Source organism: Chrysemys picta, chromosome 10 (assembly GCF_011386835.1).
Source record: "Chrysemys picta bellii isolate R12L10 chromosome 10, ASM1138683v2, whole genome shotgun sequence".
In the NCBI taxonomy this organism is placed as follows: Eukaryota; Metazoa; Chordata; order Testudines; family Emydidae; genus Chrysemys; species Chrysemys picta.
In genome coordinates, this window is record NC_088800.1 from 31,323,735 (window position 1) to 31,339,091 (window position 15,357).

At 43.1% G+C, this 15,357-nt stretch overlaps 1 protein-coding gene across 12 annotated transcripts in view; it reads right to left on the reverse strand.

The window, feature by feature from the left end:
- The window catches only part of OTUD7A (OTU deubiquitinase 7A), a 280,943-nt gene extending 267,218 nt beyond the window's left edge, over positions 1-13,725 (reverse strand). For 9 of the 12 annotated variants that reach the window (XR_010590748.1, XR_010590745.1, XR_010590747.1 and 6 more), the window contains exon 1: positions 13,241-13,725. The gene's annotated coding sequence lies outside the window, so the exon portion shown is untranslated. The remainder of the gene's footprint in view (positions 1-13,240) is intronic. The other 3 variants (XM_065558329.1, XM_065558330.1, XM_065558332.1) reach the window with 2 other exon arrangements.
- Between the last annotated feature and the right edge of the window lie 1,632 nt (positions 13,726-15,357).

Genomic DNA, 15,357 nt, shown 5'->3' on the forward strand with positions numbered 1-15,357 from the left:
TCTAATATTTTGCCATTTCGTTTACTGCTATGGAGTTCAGCTAGCACTGATTCATCTCCCCATATGGCGAGTAGATCCCGTACCTCCCGTTCGCTCCATGCTGGAGCTCTTTTGCGATCCTGGGACTCCATCATGGTTACCTGTGCTGATGAGCTCTGCGTGGTCACCTGTGCTCTCCTCGCTGGGCAAACAGGAAATGAAATTCAAAAGTTCGCGGGGCATTTCCTGTCTACCTGGTCAGTGCATCTGAGTTGAGAGTGCTGTCCAGAGCGGTCACAATGAAGCACTGTGGGATAGCTCCCGGAGGCCAATAACGTCGAATTCCGTCCACACTACCCCAATTCCGACGCGCAAAGGCCGATTTTAGCGCTAATCCCCTCGTCGGAGGTGGAGTAAAGAAACTGGTTTAAAGGGCCCTTTAAGTCAGAAAAAAGGGCTTCGTCGTGTGAACATGTCCAGGCTTAATTCGAATTAACGCTGCCAAATTCGACCTAAACTCATAGTGTAGACCAGGCCTTACTCAGGCCATGCTCAAGGGATAGGCTGCACCATACCTGAGTCATTGCACCTATAGAGTTTCTGGGGGAATGGGAAGGGTCTAAGGGCCCCTCCCCTGGCCTAAGGGGGAGGAGCCACTGAACCCAGGGCTCAAGTAAATTTGGGGGACAACAAATGAAAAAACAGGAACAGGAGTGAGGGTCACAGGGTCAAAAGCAGGAAGCCAGAGGGGGACCCCGAGCAGAGAACCCCAGACAGTGCCCACTGTGCCTCATAAGCATCCAGGGAGCCAGTGGATGTGGCCCAGAGGAACTCTGCCCAGAGACGTAACTTCAGGGAGGAGCAGAAATAGGCCCCCCAGTCAGAGAGCATCTCCCCATCCAAATCCTCCTTCTGGCATGGTGGACAGCCACCTCGGCCAGTGCCAGGAGGAGGTCTCACAACTTCATGGGGCCACTGATGAGCTGTGCATAGAGCAGGAGGTGTTGGGAGAAGTGCAGCCCAAAGTTGAGGAGAAGGTTTGGAGGAGCCGGAAAAGGGGCTGCAACCTAGCACACTCAAGGTAGATGTGCACCAGGGTCTTCCTCACACCGCCGAAGAGGCAAGTGTCAGGGAGGAGGGTGAACCATGCCAGGTACATGCCAGTGTTTGTGAATTTCTCTCACAATAGGCCACCTGTACAGAACTTGCCAGCGTGTTCATGGAGGGATTTAAGGGAATGGAGATTGCTTGTTAAACAGGAGGTAATGGAAACCTGTGATGTGTCCTGGCCAGAACATAATAGATAATAACAGCCCTTATTACAAAACAGGATAGCTGTTGTCACCTTTAGTCATTATGACACTTCCATATGCCTTTTCTCTGTATTACTCTCATCTGCCTCAGTGCTAGAAAAATTTTGCACAATACAGAATGGAGGAAATGTGAACTTTATTAACTGGGAAGAATTGCAGCCTTCTTTAAGTGCAGTCTTTCCAGGACGGCCTCCCTCATGAAGGAAAGAACAATGAAGTATTGTAGTTGAACAAGCTGCATGAACAAGACAGTTAAGGTCTATGATGCTACCAGTGATTTTTCTTCTCTTCACAGTGATGCAGATGGATAAGCACTACCAGATAATGGATTTACCACAGCAGAATGGATTTGGGGCATTAATGTCTGTCAAAAGAACAGCCTAATTCTTCAGTTTATCCTGTCCCCACTCTGTCAAGCCACAGTGTTCTTGCTTCCTGGAGTCCTTTACCAAAACAAACTTTAGAGGGATAAGTGAAACATGGGAAGTTCCATATCAGATTAGGTGAGAGCAGCATGATCTAATCAGTAGGGCCCTGGACTGGGACTCAGAAGACTTGGGTTCTATGCCTGGGTGGGCCGCTAACCTGATGTGGACTTTGATTAAGTTGCTTGACTTGTGTCCCCTCTCACTGTCTTGTTCATTTAGACTCCACACTCTTCAGGGCAGGGACTGTCTTTCACTATGTGTCTGCACAGCACCTGGGGTCCCTGATTTCAGTTGGGACCAGCAGGTGCTACTATAATACAAATAATGTGTTATGTTCTTGTATATGCTGCTTGTTATGACCTCCATGCTTAGCGGACTACAAAAATGAAATTTGATGGACATTTTAGCGGGTTTAAACTGAACTAAATTGCTGTCACCTTGGATAACAGGCCCAGGGTTATCTCCCTGACTTCCAAGAGATTTAAATTGGGTGTTCTAGAGGAGATCAAGTTAGAGTTTTCCAGTCAGATTACGAAGGCCAGAAAGAATCATTCTGATCACCTATCCTGACCACATCCAAGGATTTCTGCATCAAACCTATAGCTTCTAGGTGAGCTATAAACTCTTTTTGAAAGGTATCCTGTCATGACTTAAAGACTGCAAGTGATGGTGAATCCACCACACCCCTCATAAGTTGTTCCAATGGTTGGTTACCTTCACAGTTAAAAGTTTGCACCATTTCTAGTCTGAATGTGTCTAGCTTCTGCTTCCAGCCATTGGCTCCTGTTATGCTTTTCTACTAACAGAAAGCTTTCCCATGTAGGTATTTTAAAATTAATCTGTTCCCACACACTCCACTCCCCTAATCATTGCTTTAGAGATTGTAGACAACAGTCCAAAGAAGGGAAGAACAAAGGTTAATATTTATTTACAACTAACAAAACTGTGTATGTGTGTGTGTGTGTATGTGTGTGTGGGGGTAATATTTACAGGAATAAAGAAAGGAACCAGACATCCTAAAATAATGAGCAAAAGAATAAGATCACTTTAATATTAGCAAAATACAGGAAAAATAAGAGTTATAATTAGGAACAAACATTTCCATAACAAGGATTCCTATGCTAGGAGGAGATGTTCCTACTAGAGCTGCACGGAATAGTTTTCAAAAATTTAAAATTCCATCATTAAAAAAGTACAATTTACACACACACACACACACACACACACACCTTCCTGACCAGCTTCGGTTTCCACCAGTCTCTTTCATTAGGTGCTAATATTTAGTTACCCCTCACAGCCTACTTGTGCCATGACATGAAACGGCTGAATCCTATTTCTCGGAATTCAGAGCACGGAATCATCTACCATTAGACCCAGCTAGTTAGCCCTTAACCCACCTTTACCCAAGGCAAATTACAACCTCCGACTGGATTTACTAGCTGAAAATTTCAACAGATGGATCGCATATCAGCATCCCTTGATGCCACTAAAAAGACATTCAGCTAACCAAATGCTCCAACGCATCTGGCAGAGTTAACTCTGATAATATTCGTTTTCCTAGCACAACACCAAAGTTGAAGGAAGCATAAAGAAAGATTCTTGGACCTCTTTTGTTTCCTCCTCAGTCTCTTCACAAATAGGGATCTTATTAATCCAACTATCCTGGTTAAATTTCCTTTGGGCTGTTCATTCTGCCTACTAAAATTCTTCTGTCATTTCTATTGGATACGATACTCTGCACTTCCTGCCCTAAAATGTTAAATAGTGTTGCCATTGCTAGGCACCCTCAGCTTTCCAACCCTGAGCTGGGTGATGTAAGCATTACTGTATGTTCTATTCAAATGAGAGAGAAAGAAATCAGCAAAGCACTTTGAGAGCCTTCTGGAGGAAGAAGACGGTAAAACTGCAAGCAATTATTTCCAAACACACTTGATGCTCTGACCCCAGCCATTTAGTGATGAACAGAAATTAGAAACTTTACCACAGCACTAACATGCAGAAGAATTTTGACCATGAACTGGTACATGTAACTTCCAAACGTTATGTCAGGACCTCAGTTATATTTAAATAAAACAATCTTGCGACTACAAAACTTTCTATTGTGAAGAAATGCACAGCTTCAAAAGGATCTACCATCCCAAGTGCTCTTTTAGAACAAGGAATAAACAGTTGTCTGCAAGGAAATGGCTCTGAAATGTATTTCTCCATGCTGCTGCCCCAACTCAAGGAAGAGTCTTTAATGTACTGAACTGTAAGCAAAAACAAAATCATCAGATGACCTCCCCTCTTTTTAAGGAATCCCTTTTTTGTGTCTGGGTAGGTAAATGAAAGATGGAAAGAAGAGATGCAGTTTTCATCAATAAAATGTAGACGTAGACCACTGCATACTGATATTCAGTTGGGAGAGAGTATTTAAAGTTCAAATCAGAGAAAGTTAATTAAGATCACACATTCCCTTTCTCCACAGGTGCAGAAGGAGAAGAGTTTGGTAAGGGAGATGCTCTTTCTATACAGACTAACAAGAGTAATGTATTCTGTGGCCCATGAAAGAGGAGGCCAAATAGGAGGGAATCTGATTAATTTAGGCTGATATTGTAGCTGCAGGATGTAGCTGAATCTATCTGCTGTCTTAGATTCTGGATGGTCGTAACTTTAGCACAGGCCACTGGTATTGGTAATCCTAAAAGTGTTCAAAAATTATGAGCTGGGACTCAGAAGATCACAAGGTTAGCTTAAAATATCATATGATTTTGAAAATTAATAAATGCTGGGTCTTTTCTATTTGCCTTCTGGTTTCTGAGCCTTAGTATTTGTTTTCAAGATATCTCTGCAACCATGTGAGCTAGACACTTTTCTTAATGAAAGCTGAGATTCTCATGCAGTCACCTGTCTCCAGGACCCTGGAGTTTTAAACAAAGACACATGCAACACTGGATCACTTCGCATAAGTTGCAAGTATGTGAGAGAGCTTGGTTCCTCAATCAGTGCTGCAGGGGGACTAGGCTCAGAATTATTCCCATCTCTGACAACATAGTGGTGGGGTTTTGTTTGTTTGTTTATTGTGCCTTTAGTGACCTCTGGTCTGTTTTCAGGGATGTTCAAAACTGTCAGTCATCACAATTAGAAAAAACAGTATTCCAAGCACATATTAAAACAGAATAAAACAAATTCTCCTAGAGTCCCTTACATTAATTCCAGACACCAGTATTAACAGTGGGAATACAATCAGTGTAACAAAACAGATTCAACATTATTTTGCTGTGTGCTCACTCACAGCAAAGGTTCTGGCCCCTCCTTGATTAGTCAATATATCTGATTACTCAGTAAAATACTACTGGAGCTTTCCTATATGCTCTATGATCCTCAGGGCCGGCTCCAGGCACCAGCTTACCAAGCAGGTGCTTGGGGCGGCCACACCAGAGAGGGGCAGCACATCCGGCTCTTCGGCGGCAATTCGGCAGTGGGTCCCTCACTCCAGCTCGGAGCGAAGGACCTCCTGCCGAAGTGCCGCAGATCGCGATCGCGGCTTTTTTGTTTGTTTGTTTTTTGTTTTGCGCGGGGGGAGGTGGCTGCTTGGGGCGGCAAAAACCCTGTAGCCAGCCCTGATGATCCTAAGAGAATCACAGAAACAGGACTGGAAGGATCCCTGAGAGGTCAACAAGCCCTGCCCCCTGGTGCTGAGGCAAGACCAAGTAAACCTAGAACACCCTGACAGGTATTTGTCCAATCTCCAATGATGGGGATTCCACCACCTTCCTTAGTAACTTATTCACATACTTAATTATCCTTATAGTTTGAAAGTGTTTCCTAATATCTAGCCTAAATCTCCCTTACTGCAGATTAAGCTGATTACCTCCTTCTAACTTCAGTGAACATGGAGTACAATTGATCCCCCTCTTGGTAACAACCCTGAACATATTTGAAGACTTATCAGACTACTACTCAGTCTTTCTTCCTCTAAATTGAACGTGTCTAGTTTTTTGTTTGTTTTTTGTGTTTTTAAAACCTTCTCTCATAGATCAGGTTTTCTAAACATTTCATCATTTTTGTTCCTCTCCCCAACTGGACTCTCTCCAGTTTATCTACATCCTTCCTAAAGTGTGGCACCCAGAACTGGACACAGTACTCCAGCTGAGGCCTCATCAGTGCTGAGTAGAGCAGGACAATTACCTCCCATGTCTTGTATATGATATTCCTAGTAATACACCAGAATGATCTTAGCTTTATTTGCAACTGCATCATGTTCAATTTGTGAGCCACTACAACCCCCAGATCCATTTCAGCAGTATTAGCACCTAACCAGATATTCCCCATTTTGTAGTTGTCCACTTGATTTTTCCTTCCTAACTGAAGTACTTTGTACTTTTCTTTATTGAATGTAATCTTGTTGATTTCAGACCAATTCTCTAATTTATAAAGGTCGTTTTGAATTCTAATCATGTCCTCCAAACTGCTAGCAACTCTTCCCAGCTTGGTGTTATCTGCAGATTTTATAAGCATAATCTCCACTCTATTATTCAAGTCATTAATGAAAATATTGATTAGTACCAAACCCAGGACTGACCCCTGCAGGAACCCACTACATACGCCCTGCCAATTTGACAATGAACCATTGATAAGTAGTGTTTAAGTATGATCTTTCAATCAGTTGTGTACCCATCTTATAGTAATTCCATCTAGACCACATTTCCCTACTTTGTATATGAAAATATCATGTGGGACTTTGTCAAAAACCTTACTAAAAATCAAGCTATATCACAAATAGGAAAGGAAGAGCACAGTGCAATGCTGGGAAACTGCAAAATACAAAGATGGATGCAAAAAAATGGCTACCTTAATTTAAACTAAAAAGTGGTAGTTGTAGTCCATCCTCTATACAGACAGAATGGTAGTTAAATGTCATATTTAAAATATAGAAATTATGCCCATGGATCAAAGACAGCACAACTCCAAATATTCTTACTAATGAAATTTCAGACAGACAATGTGAAATATTCTGATTCCACATGGATACATTCAAAATTATTAGTAGCTTTGTCCATTCTGAAAATAAAGATTAACATTCTCGATACAGCAGTATTTAAAAATACTTTCATCAAGCAAGTTCTTGCATTTTCTAGCTAAAGCAGCCAGTGTTATATTACAAACACTTCCAACCACACTCCTTGCCAGTTTCTTTATGGACAAAGTAAAACATCAATAATTAATGATTTTAGGAAACCTATTGAAACTGAAATACAAATGTCATTGATTTAAACTAAGAAAGAGGAAGTAGCATCACTGTATGTAAAGCAATAAAAACTAAGAAAGATGCATTGATATAGACAAATTTACTAAGCAGATGACTGAATCCAACAGGTCTGGGGCCAAATACATTGTATTTAGAAATATCCAATTCCAAAAATCAAGTTAAATTGATAAAATGCATAATTTTAATCAATAGTGGTTCTATATGAATTGTTCTGTCTCAATTTATTACACTATACCAAAGGTTAAAGGCTGAAGCTAAGCTTTAAAGTGTTATAACAAAGTTTAGACACTTGATCGAAAACACAGAAAATACTGATGGGTTAAAAAACAAATCTAATTTCAAAGTAAGCAAGTGCCAGGTGACCCATTGCTTATCCTACTGCAATCAGTTCCAGTGCTCCTAGGCCCAACGGGATACTGCATCTAGTTCTGGTGTCTATAATTCAGAATGGATGTTGATAAACAGGAGAGGGCTCAAAGATGAGCTATGAGAACGATTAAAGGATTAGAAAACGTGCCTTATAGTGAAAGACACAAGAAGTTCTTGATTTATTTAGCTTAAAGAGAAGACTAAGGGCTGACTTGATCATGATCTATAACAGGGGTAGGCAACTTATTGCACCTGTGCCGAAGGCGGCAAGCGAGCTGACTTTCAGTGGCACTCACACTGCCTCGGTCCTGGCCACAGGTCTGGGGGGCTCTGCATTTTAAATTTAATTTTAAATGAAGCTTCTTAAACATTTTAAAAACATTATTTACTTTACATACAACAATAGTTTAGTTATATATTATAGACTTATAGAAAGAGACCATCTAAAAACGTTAAAATGTATTACTGGCACGCGAAACCTTAAATTAGAGTGAATAAATGAAGACTCGGCACACCGCTTCTGAAAGGTTGCCGACCCCTGGTCTATAAGTACCTACATGGGGAACAAATATTTAATAAGAGCCCTTCAATCTAGCAGAGAATGGTATAACATGATCCGATTGCTGGAATCTGAAGCTAGATAAATTCACACTGGAAATAAGGTGTAAAATTTTAGCAGTGAAAGTGGTTAATCATTGGAACAACTTACCAAGGGTTGTGGTGGATTTTCCATCACTGACAATTTTTAAATCAAGATTGAATGTTTTGCTAAAGAATATGCTCCAGGAATTATTTTGGGAGCAGTTCTGTGGTCTGTGTTACGCAGGCAGTCAGACTAGAGGATTACAATGGTCCCTTCTGGCTTGGAATCTATAAATTTCATAGCAATGACTATTCATGTAGAGATTTGCACTGAATACTGTGTCAGGGAAAACTGTGAAGAGACAATATTCCCCTGTGAAGAAAAACTCAGAACATTTTCTGTAAACTGTATTGAAAAATAGATTTTCAAACTACTTTAAATAATTCAAAGTCTTCAGTTGTAAGATTTGTGAATTATTTTGTGCAGATCAACATTGGTTTTAAAACACTGATGGATAACGAACTTTATATAGAAACAATAAGCAAGTCAAAATGATCAAATATATATTACTCACATACCTTTCAGACTCAGAGGCCTGAGTTTAAAATACTTAACAAGGTAATAAAGATAATCCTAAATAATATAGTATTTAAAGAACAAAAAGAACAACATTAAAACAGTTAAATCATAGAATCATAGGACTGAAAGAGACCTCGAGAGGTCATCTACTCCAGACCCCTGCACTCAGGGCAGGACTAGACCATCCCTGACAGGCGTTTGTCTAACCTGCTCTTAATCTCCAATGATGGAGATTCCAAAACCTCCCTAGGCAATTTATTCCAGTGCTTTAACCACTCTGACAGGAAGATTTTCCTTTTGTTCAACCTAAACCTCCATTGCTGAAATTTAAGCCCATTGCTTCTTGTCCTATCATCAGCAGTTTAGAACAACAATTTTTCACCCTCCTCCTTGTAACAACCTTTTATGTGCTTGAAATATATAGCCTAATCATCTGTTTACTTCAAACATAAAAGATCATCAATGGCTCATCCAAAAAAAAAAAAAAAACCATGAATTGATGAGTACTGATCATATCAATGACTCAATAATACTACAGCAAAGGACTAAGGACCACTGGTATGACAGGTACCTAATACACACAGTACTGACTTCAAAATAAAGCATTGAAAGGAGAGCTGGAAGGTAAAGGAAACTCAGAATAAACCTTGAAACACATCAATTCATTTTGTTCTTTCAAGTATTTTAAAATCCATCAGAAATGCTTATCAAATACAATTTTGCTATGAAAATAACGGAAAACAGCAAGTTAGCAAAAACTTTTACATATCCACTCCCTGCATATTTAACAAGTTTCCCATTTTGACCTTTTTTGGTTAACATTTGGTGAAGTCTGGAGGACAGCAAGTAAAGGTGAGGGAGTGCAATAATCACAGTTATTTCATCAACAAATGTTTTCTATTTATAAAACATAGGCTAATTGTTCTTCCAGGAAAGCCCAAATATTACTATCCAACGAATAGAAAACCATTTTGGCATCTTATTTGCTATTGTTTGACATTATTGTGAGCAATACACTGTGTCAGAGTTTGTTTTCTTAGCTCACCTACCTGTAGGGTACAATTCACCCCTATGTCAAGGTTCAGCATAAGGTCTATGCACTACTTAAGCCTTACTTAAACTGGTTGAATTTCACCCCTACTGAAAATAGAGGTCCAGATGCTTAGGTGAGGTAAGTCAACATCGTCCCATTGAGGTCATAGAGTGACATCATACATCTCATCCAGAATGTCTGCATCATCTAGTTCTACACAATGGAACATATTTCTTTGCACACATTTATGCGCTAAACTGGTGCATGCTAAAAGGAAAAATTAAACTTCATTCAAACACAAAGACCATGCCAGCTAAAAAACAGCCCCTTTCCCCATGCAGGCCTCACTTTTCTAACAGCAAGATTTGATATTTAAACAGCTTGCTATTTTCTTAACTAAAAGCATAAGATTTAATTTCCATGTAATATATTTTTCTGTACCCAGGAACATTTCATGAAACATAGTCAGTAAAATCTGAAGTCTAAGTGATCTGGTGGCAAGTGTTCTACAAGTTTTCCCTCTAATCCTCCTTTCCCACCCCCAACTTTGTCTCCATGAATACATAAACTGCAGGCTCACCAAAAATAAGAGTTTTGTTGTCCCCCTGGTGGCATTACAGAAGTCAATATTTTTAAGGCTGCCAGGAGATCACTAAAGATACAGGACTACAACATCACCACTACAATATTATTTCTAACTGATGAAATTAAGAGGGAAAACCTAATTTTATCCAAACAGAAAGAGAAATAGACACATGAAGTAGCCACGTTTCTAAGAGGGAAATACAATCAAGACTAACAAAAATACAATGACAAACAGTTGTCAAGGCTCCAAAAAAACATTAACACATCTTTTCACCTACACAGGTATTACACCAAAGAACTCTATCCAAATAGCAAATGATGTAATGCAGCACTGCACACTAGGAAGAACAGAGATAAGCAGTTTAGCAAGGAACATATTGCATTTTATCAAATCCATAACAGCCTTAATAAAATTGATAAAATGAAAAATGTTGATTTTAAAAATATCACTTATACTTTAAACCTTGTCTATGTACAGACAACACGGGTTCACAAATTGTGTGTTGTGGTATGCCATCTCATATCTTAAGTGTTCTGATTTATAGTAATACTTAGGACTAGCACAGCAACAATTAGTACAGTGGATGCATCTGTAAGGCTTCCTTCCTACCAGCAGGTATTAAGTTTCTTGAGTAAGTGTGTATGATACTACATGCACACAGCTCTGTAGATAGAAATCTGTAAACCCACTGAACAAGTAGAGTATGACCATTAGCTTTCCTCAAACTGACCTGGAGGCCCATTGATTGACAGCTCATTCAATCCCTTGGCCTCTCTGCTAAGATTGCCAACATGAGTACTAAAGAGTGCCAGTTAGGATGGTGGTTTTGGTGTTGCGGACATGGGTCCAGTCTGAACTGAAATTTGACCCCCACCATCCCTACTCATTTCACACATACAACCAAATGATAGCAGCTTTTAGCCACTACCAACCATGTCAGAATTTGAACTGCTGGACTAAAATGCATGCATCTGTATCCACACTCCCACAAACCACCTTTTTCAAATATAGATACCTCATTATGACTAGGTGAAGAACGGGTTGATTTTGCTATGTTTATGTAACAGATTATTAACCTATTATGGCTGATCAATAACACTTATGCATGCCCATATGGTACTTTCAAGCGCCATCATTTTATAAACAAATTAAACTGTTGCACAGATGATTGAAATTTTTGTAAACTATTTACATCAAAATGCAGAACCATGAAAAAGTAAAGCTCAAGAAAATGTTATTTCAATACTATATCACATTAAATTCTCTGCACTACCACTTTCATTGTGTCCCTAATTTTGGGTTGCTGTTCCACATCTTGTGTCACACGTTAGGGCCTTACCAAGCTGAGGTGTGACTGTAATAAAACATGCCAGAAAAGGAGACAAGTAATGATAGACCATGGGATAATCTCTTTGATCTTATTCTGTGCTCAGATATGCAAGCTTTATTTTGACTTATGCCAGTGAGAGTTGTGCATGTACATCTGAGCACAGAATTTGGCCCTTACTTATATTAAAAAAAAAAAATCTAATCAGCTCATACCGAGAGTAGAAAATGGGGCCCCCAAACATTTAGGTTCATACCTCAGGAATGAAAAGAGAATAGTTACAACACAACCTCCCCGCTACTATATATTTTAATAACTGATCATAAACCATAAAACAATACTTTGTACTTCTAGAGTACCTTCTATCCACAGATCTCAAAGCATTTCACTAATGTTAGATTTATGCCACACCAATCTTTTCCAGATTCAATGTCAACTACTTGAGCTGGTTTTGTGCTAGGTTTATTTTTTAAAAAACCTGTTCACATGAGGCATTTCAGTTTCTTTTGGGCTAAGGTGTGTTCACTGTGGATTGATTGTTAGAACCAAGCCAATTACATCCAAAGTATTTTCAATCAATTTATGCAAAATGCATGCCCTGATCATCAGTTTCACATATGGGCCTCAGCTGCTAAAGGTCAAATTAAAAGTTGGAAAGGTTTGATTTTGTTCATATTTACATAATTTATGCCTGCAGGGTCTATTGGAAATTGCTGCACTGTTTGGGTGCGGGGGAACTAAGAGTTTGTTAAATTATGACATCACTGACGTTGTCAAATTTAAAGGGGGGGTATCCAAGGGACAACAGATTAGATTTCCACCCCTCCCTTCCCCCTTTACAGAGCTGGTGGAGAAGACTAGGGTGTGCACAACATTGACCAGCAGTGGGGATAATATTTTGATAAAACCACAGCAGGGAAGTCAACATTTTGTCCCTTTATTTTCAGTTATAGTGACACACAGCCTTGCATGGCACAATTTCATAGGGGAAGATTATGAGTCTCCACAAGCCTTAAAGCTGAGAGATGCCTGAAGCATCAAGGGAAGCGAAGGGATAAGGAGATGTTTCCATTTAAATGATATAAGGTGGTTTGTACCTTACTGCATTATGTTTTATGGGCACATGATAGCTCACTGCATTACAAGTCACACTGTGAACTCGGGTGGATGTTTATTCACATGGATCCTGAGCCTGACCATTTCCCTTTTGTGAGTCTTTTGGATGGGGGGGAAAAAACCCATCTATCGGCGAATGCCTCTCTCACAAATGGCCTGTGAAGGTCCAGCAGCAGCAGGGGTCATCACCTGCCCAAGCCGGCTTCCTGCCCACAAAGGGACTACCCGGCCAAGAAGCAGGCTCCCATCAGATAAAGCAGCGACTACAGCCATGAATTCGGTGGGAGATTCTGCAATGCAGAATCCCTTCCAGGAGCTGACTATTGAATGGGAGGGAGAGAGGGAGCGAGCGGGGAGGGGGGGCACTGCCTGCATTTTCACAGGCAAGGATTTACACAAGGTTATGAACGAGACGGCTTGGCCCTATTGCTGCCCCAGCCCAGACCCAACTGGAACTTCTCTGGCATGGACGGCTCTGACAGCCCCGAGAAAGGACATCGCCGCTGGTCCCAGCGCCTGGCTAGGCTGCTGCAAGCTGGGGACGATTTAGGAGCAAGCGGCGAGCGCACCTGTCCCATCCCCTCTGCTGCAGTGACACTTGCCCGCACTCCCCCCAGATCCGCCCCTGCCAGGCACAGAACCCGCCAGGGAGAAGGAGGGAGAAGCAGCCTCTTACCTGCTCCTGCTGCACCTCCTGCCAGCCCTGATTACCCGAGCTCCATTCTCCTCTAACTGGGGGATGGGGTGGGAGGGAGGAAATCAGATCAGCTGGAGCCCTCTCCCCCAGCTGCTGCTTTCAGTCACTGTGGTCCTCCTCCTCCTCCCCGGCTGGCCTGGGGGAGCAGCTGTTTCTCCCCTCCTCGCCCTGCAGAAGGAGAAAGGGAGAGACCCACCTCCTGCCGCTACCGCCTCCTCCCCATGAAGTCACCGGCTGCACGGCCCGCCCCCTCCTCGCCCTGTAGAAGCCGGAGCGGAGAGGGGTGGAGCGCTCCTCCCCGGGCAACGGGACGTGCCAGGCCGCTTGAGTGGCACGCTGGGCCGGCAGCAGCCGGGGGAGGGAGCGGAGCCCGAGCCCGGCTGAGGACACCAGCGGCTCCCGGCTCCTGCCCGGAGCAGCGCTAGTTCCCCTGGCCCAGCTGAGCCAGGCAGGCTGCCCCCGGGGCGCTGCGGGCGAGGAGCCGTCTCTGCCGGGCGCGCCAGCCTCGTCCCGTCCCCGGAGGAGGGGTGCGGAGCTGCCCGGGCTGCTGGGGAGAGCTGGGCTAGCGGCCGGACCGCGGGGCTCGAGCTGGGGCCAGGTACCGGGCTGAGGAGTCATTCCGGAGGGTGACCCGAGGTCCTGCGGCGAAGGGGAACCGACACCGGCCCGGGGGGACCCGGCCGTGCTGTGCTACCATCCGCGAGGCACTGCTTGGAAAGCCGGCCGGGGTGTGTGTGGCCGGGCCACAGTCACCCCAGTTCCCCGGGTTGTGCAGGCTGGAGCGGGGAACGCAGTCGGGGCTTGCACTAAGCAAGAGCCACCTCGAGCTTGTGCACGTGGCAGGGATGCGCCCCATTTCTCCCCGTGCCTCTGAAGTCGCCTGGCGATAAAATCTTTAATGCCTTACAAGTAACGCCCCCGCTTCCTCGGGATCGGTTCGGGATTGCCATTAGTAATAGCACCCCCTTTACTGTGGGGTGCAGCATCTACAGCTCTGATAACTTCAGGGATAAACCACTGCCAGCTCAGTGGGTAAAGTAGGGGTGGAGTTTACCTGAGAAAACTATCAAAGAAGATAAACTTTTTTTTTAAATGGAGCTTGCTTTGCTCTTTGGCTTTTGCCGTGAGGTAAACAGGAAAGAGAGAGAGAGAGAATGGATCAGAAAGTTACACATCTAGACCTGTTAGTCTGTATCAGCAAAAACAATGAGGAGTCCTTGTGGCACCTTAGAGACTAACATTTAATTGGGCATAAGCTTTAATGAGCTAGAACCCACTTCATCAGATGCATGGAGTGGAAAATACAGGAGCAGGTATAAATACATGAAAAGATGTGAGTTACCTTACCACCTGTGAGGTCAGTCTAACCAGACAATTCAATTAACAGAAGGCTACCAATGGAGGAAAAATAACTTTTGAAGTGGTAAGGAGAGTGGCCTGTGTCAGACAGTTGACAAGAAGGTGTGAGTAGGGGGAAATTAGTGTTGGGGAAATTAGATTTAGGTTTTGTAATGATCAAACCACTTCCAGTCTTTATTCAGGCCTAATCTGATAATGTCCAGTTTGCAAATTAATTCCGGTTCTGCAGTTCACAGCTAGACCTGTGCACTCAAATTCCTACTTAGAACCACATGGTGAGCTAGAAAGGAGCAAAACCCAGTAGCAGATTTACCATGGAGCCAGTGGTTCCATGGAGCCGGGCCCACACTCCAGGGGGGCCCCGACCAGGCCCACTCTTCTCCGTCCCCCACTCTCTCCTGCGGGGGGCAGAAGCTTGGTGCTCCTGGCACTGAGGCTCCTGCTGCAGTAGGGCAGCCAAGCTCCCCTTCCCCTGCTTCTTCTAACAGCTTGCTCCCTTCCCGCCCTCCCCCTCCCTGCCACCAATCAGCTGTTTGCTGGCAGGAGGGTGGGGGATGAGCACAGCCGCAGCATGCTCACCTGGGGAGAGGAGGCAGAGAAGAGGTGAGGGTGGGCCCTTGGGGAGGGGGGTGGAATGAGCAGACCTACTCTGACTGCAGAGCGGCACAGCCAGGCTGAAAAAAGAAGGTGCTGCTCAGCTCCCATGCACCTTCTGGGTCCTAGTGCTGGTTGAGCTC